Genomic DNA, 6,427 nt, shown 5'->3' on the forward strand with positions numbered 1-6,427 from the left:
ACCTCAAATCACCCCAAGACTATAGGGAACTTAATATGGTAGCCGATAAATTAGCTAGTATGGCGGTAATAACGGATCCGGCTGATTTAAGTTTTGATACTTTGGGAGCCACCATCACCAGTTTAGGATATGTTAATCAGAGATTGAGACGGCCCTCCATATCGTCGTCTGAACACATCAAGTACTTGATCCTTGGACTTCAAAGGAAATACCCGAGTTTGCGGTAACGATCATCAATAAAAGTCACAAAAAGTAAAGTGCACCACCACGAGAGCTTACTTTAAAGGGACCACACAAATTAGAATGTACCAACTTCAGCAAATCCAGCTTTCTTAAAGGCGAATGACTCTAAAAGGAAACTCTCTTCTGTTTCCCCCTAAGCCGAACGCATCTCTTTAACTTTGTTGTTTCACCCGTAAAGCAAATTCTTCTTAGCCAAGTTATCAATCTCCTTCTCGCTCATATGACTCACCTTCTATGCCATAACTCATGAAGTATCATTCTCCACCAAATTTATCAATCACCACAAATGGAGCCCCTCAAATAATTACAAGTCGACATATCTTGTCACCTCGAGCCACAATCATCAACTCCTAAAGCCTTCCACCTACCACCACCAACGGTTTGATCATAACCTCATCATCAAGCTTTCCTACGTAAATCAAATTCGTACGAATATCCGAGCATGCTTCGATATTATTAACCAACCTCGAACCATTCTTCGAACCATTCTTACTTTTCAATCAAACTGTTCCAATACCAAATACCTCAACCTCACCCTCATTGCCCATTCGTAACATTTCAAAATTACCCGAAGTATAAGAAGAAAATAATTCCTTCTTTGGCGTGATACATGAGAAGTGGCACTTGAATCTACAAATCGAGTAGACTATCACAAACAAGATTGATATCATTTTTACCACAAGCAAATGAAAGATCATTTTTGTGACACGATTTTTATTATCGCCTTCTATCTTTGCTTTTCTGTCTCTCTCTTAAACTATGTAGCAATATTTCTTAACGCGCCCTTTCAAGTGACAATAGTCACATATAAGATTCTTGTACATGAGGATCTTGACTTGCTTCTACTTTTACCTCTATCATTTTGACCTTCGAAAGCTCGCTTCTCCCTCTCGTTCGCATAACTAAAACATCGGAGTGTGAAGCTGAAGAAGACGAAAGTTGAGATCTTTTTCTCATCTCTTCATTCAAAACACCACTCTTAGAATATTCATAGTTACACCATCACTGGGAGCATAATTAGTCAAAGAAACTCTAAGGTTTTCCCAAGAGTTTGGCAAAGTATTAAGTCAAAGTCCCTGTGTTTCTTCATCAAACTTGACACCCATTCCAGACAGCTGATCAAGGACACTTTGAAAATCATTTATATGATCATAAATAGGACTGCGCTCTTTGTATTTAATATTCATCAATTGGTTTAGTAGAACAACTTATTATTGCCAGTCTTCGAAGCATAGAGTGTCTCGAGCTTTTCCCACAAGCTTTTAGCATTTGTCTCATTCACAATATAATTTCGAACATTATCGTCAACCCATTGCCTAATATAGCCACAAACCTATAAGTGCTCAAATTCTCACTCTTCATCTTCAATAGACTCGAGTTTCTTAGAATCAAACACGAAAGTAAATGCAATTTCTCGACAAATAGAGATCTTTCATCTTGCTTTTTTCCAAATATGATAATTCTTTGTATCACATTTAAGCAAACCATCTTGCTTATATTTGCCTCCATCATTCAAATAGATGATCAACACAACCAAATACAACCACAAGCTCTGATACCACTTTGTTGGGAGAAACAAGCAACAACCAAATTGCCCGACGAGGTAACAGCGGAAGAAATACCCAAGTCAAAACTTCCTACACTATTGAACCAAGAGAAAACAATAAACACTAGCACAAATGGAAATTTGGGCAAAGAGCTATACCAATAATAAAATAGCAAAGCAAGCAAAAATAAATCGAATGCAAGAGACACCAAATTTACGTGGTAAAATCCTCTAAGATGAAGAGAAAACATCCACGGGACCTCCGGCCCACAAAATCTCCACTATAATCAACAGGAGTTACAAAAATATTCTCCAAATGGCTACAACAACAAAGCCAAGCACGGAGTAACAATACATAAAAGATAGCACAAAAAATAGTGAAGAAAAGAGAGAAATCACCCCAAAAAATGAGCTACTGTTCGTACTCGAAAACTGGAGCTACAGACAACAAAATCCGATCTCCACCGTTGAAATCGAAGAAACAGATGTTAAGAACCTCCAGTTCAAATTTCAGCACGATCCAACGGTTAACGAATCGAGAAACGCAATTTAAAGAGAGACTATCATGTATAAAATTTCCAAGAAAAATTTACTTTCTCTCACGTTTTTCTCTCTATACATGGCCAAGGCGAATTCACTCTTACGTTCGAAAATAAGACCTAAATTGATCTTATATATAGAGGAATTTTTGGGCAAAAGTGGCCTAGTCAAATTGAATTGAGTTTATTAATCCAATTCCACATGTAAGAGGAAAAGTAAAACCTAACAATTATCATATTAATTCATAATTAAGTGATAATATTAAGATAGAAAGAATATGTCCATTAGTTACCTATATTGTATTATTATCTTACATATAAATCCAAATATTATGTATTTATTGAGCTGGTTTAAACATGAGTATGATTTTTTTGGGTGTGGCCTCCCTTATCATCGTGTTTGCTTTATTTTATCACTAAAACTCGACCACCTTCTGATAGTTCTAATCTGAAAAGTCACATATTTTATTTTTTATTTTTTTTATTTAAAGCTGTATATAGCAAATATCAAGTTGAAGAATCTTAATTCTTAATTCTTAATTCTTCTATGGCTATTTAATGTGCATCATATAGCTAAGGTCCCCCCCCTAATCATTCATTTCATGGAGGCTTAGATAAAAGTGCTTGTAACCCTTTTGAAATTCTAAGGGGCAAGACTTTCATATTCTACGAATTAACTTTTATTAGTGGGGACTCCATAGCCAGGGGTATCTTCTTCCCATTATTGTTATTTTTATTACCTGACGATGATATTAATAGGACGCGGCGGCAGCATGAGCTAGTTTACCTATGTGCTCCAAATATAAAAAAGAATATACGGGGTTCTCAAGTGCTCAACATTCCATATATATACATAAAAAATTTAACCTTATAAAATAGTATTTTTTTTTAAGACGAACCCTCATTTATTTGGTCCTCCATTGACATATGGTCTTTAATTTTTGGCCTTCGTTAAAATTTCTTGGCTTGGATTCGAACCCTCAAAATAAAAATTAAAAAATTCGCAAGAAGAAGGCTAGACAAGCCAAGTTAGGAGTTTAATTGGGCGTACAGACTTTTACCTTCAGTAAAATTTCGCCTTAAAATAATAGAGTTTTGAAGGTAAAATTTTGTCTTGTGAATCCAAACCTTTGCCTTTCCAAATTCTTTTTTTTTTTTTAACCGAGTTCGGAGTCAATCCGTAATACGCGTATTAAAGGACAAAAATTAAAAATTACCAATTATGAGGGGACAAAACTAAAAACCACCCCAAAAGGAGAACAACTATGCGCAAAAAAATGATATCAATAAGACTCTTGCTGTGGGGAAAAAACATCCACTAACTGGAATATATTGTTGTCGTTTACCATCGAGGCCCTTTTCTCTTCTCTTAAAAACAAAAAATAAAATAACATATAATAGCAAACCCAGTAAGGACTCGGATATAATAATTTGACCGCTCCGACAAGTACATAAGAGTATCATACTATAGTCATACCAAATTAAAAAGAACTAGAGTCTTGTGAAAGACCATTAGTGGAGTATTACATGCTATATACTAGTAGCAGTTACAATTTTAGCATTTAATTATGGTTAATTAATACACAAAATTTGCGTGTTTGTGTAAGCACAGGTAAATATTTACGGTAATAATGGTAGAGTTATGTTTAGAATCTGTCACACATGTTAATTTTCACTTTTTTCCGTAACGTTTTCACTTTATTTTCCAAATCAACGTCGTCGCTTTGTATTCTAAATACAACTTTGAAAAACACCTAAAAATTTGTTTTCACTTTTTCAATTTCAGGATAATCAAACAACCAAATATTCATTACAAAAACTATGTACCAAACACACAACTCCATCTTCAACTCCAGCTTTAAAATTCCAAATAAAAGTTGAAAATATTTGGTTTTCATGGCCAAAACGCCTACTTAAGATTTTACACTCCATCCAATGTGTGCAGATTGCTGATTATCAGTATACACAATATTTCATATGCCAATTAAACATTTTTGCAACCAAAATCTATTTATGTGATCCATGAGAGCTTGAGATGTGACAAATCTTTTTTCTTTTGTTTTTCTCTTCCAAGGCTTTAAGGATAAGAATCTTTGTTAGATACTGAACATTTTTGCCAGGCATCTAAGAGCCTTTTGCCATTTCCTAATAACTTATAAGTTCCGTTTTTAAATTTTTTTAAGTCATTCTATTGACTTACCTTATAGTTTCATTTTCATGCTGTAAAAGCTTAAAAAATGTTGTAGCCAACCCAACTTATTTTTTTTTTTATTTTTGTACCGAAAAATAAACTGCTTTTTTAAGCTAAGTCAAACGGATTTTAAATGTGAAAATACTAACAGCCATCCATAAAGGCAGATAGGACAGAGTCTATTTGTGGAGAGAATAAGAGAACAACAATATTTTCGGAGTTAGGATATACTCTTATCACACTTCTTGGTAATGAACAAATTGGGAAAAATTCACGTTTCTTGTTTTACAGTCAAACTAATAATTACTTGCTTAGAGATAAATTTTTGGTCTAGCCATCTAATTTAGGGAGCCGTTTGGATATAAATGGAATATTTTTTCAAGTGAATCAAAATAGTGTTTGATTATATACTGAATTGAAATTTTTGAATAAGTTGTTTTGACCAATTTTTCAAGTCTTTTATTTCTTTCCACTGAGAAAACTTATTAAGTACTTTTTTTTTTCAAGTTAAATTTTGACCAATTTTTCAAGTCTTTTATTTCTTTCCACTGAGAAAATTTATTAAGTACTTTTTTTTTTCAAGTTAAATGTATATTTCAATTTTCAAACACCCTTTTTCAACTTCTTTTTCTCAAATACTACTTTTTATGTCCAAAGCCCACTAAATTTCATCAACATTCAAAATTTAGGCAAAGAACCAATATTCTAAATGAATCTAAGAATAATGTGTTAAATAATAAACAATACTTAGTCTATAATTGTAATTGCAAGTATTAAATTTGGTGCAATAAATTTTAAATAGTTGTATTAAACTCGATTTATTTATTAAAAAGAGTTAGTTTAATAAAGCAAATTATTCTATTAAGTTTGAACTTTTAAGTTTTAAAAAAGTTATTTATTATTTCATATTTCATTGAGTATAATAATACCATATAAATTGTAATGTAAGTTATGCAAAGTTTATACTTGAAACCATATAATTGTGCTGATAATGTAGAGTTGCATTCGTAATATAAACTTTTTACTACTTTGAATATATTAGAATATCTGTTTTTTATACCTAAATTATGTCTCTATACATCAATTAGATTATGCCCATATCTTTCGCAAAATATACATGTAGTAGCCACAAATCATAATTTGTCAAAAGTAAATTAAATCTAAAGCCAAACCCATCGACAAACACATACGCGTCGTCCACTTCTTTCCCCTTTGAAGACCTAAAGCGATTGCTCCATTTACACTTCCCTGTCAGCCATGCCCTTACTGCTCCACTTGCACACTTTTCGCACCATTATCGAGTAAAACCAACACCTCGCTCTATCTCCTACGGGATTAAATAGCCACTAAATTGTGCCAGCCTCATTTAAATTGTGCCAACTCATTTTAATTGTAAATTAATTTGTAAATCATGTAGCTACCTATTAAAAATTAGCATTGGCTTGTCAGATGTGTAATGAAAGGCTACCAAGCTCTTTTCATGCTTGCCTCCGATAACTGCCAGGCAAAAAGTATCTAAGCCTAATGGAACGACCACATAAAGTCATTTTCCAGTAACGAAACAAGAATGTTACTTTAAAATGCCAACAGTAAAAGGTTTGACAACTACAAAGGTCTTGCATTTGGTTTACCAGAATCTAAGGAAACATTTGACTGGTCAGAAATGCGCATTCTCTCACCACCACGATTCTTCCTTTCTCTTTCCCGCCACATGACCCAAGCGCTGATGCACAACTTGATCCATCATCCAATAAGATCTTGCCACGTCAGACCACATTCAAAATGGAAATCACGTCCAGGTTCAATGAACCTATAAGGCCGCCCTGTCTTCAGGTTCCCTTTTAATACTTCTCACCATGTTTGCATCTCTGTTCAAACCCACACACAAACACAGAGCCTTCTTCTTCC

The sequence above is a fragment of the Lycium ferocissimum genome, chromosome 2 (assembly GCF_029784015.1).
Source record: "Lycium ferocissimum isolate CSIRO_LF1 chromosome 2, AGI_CSIRO_Lferr_CH_V1, whole genome shotgun sequence".
Classification (NCBI taxonomy): domain Eukaryota; kingdom Viridiplantae; phylum Streptophyta; class Magnoliopsida; order Solanales; family Solanaceae; genus Lycium; species Lycium ferocissimum.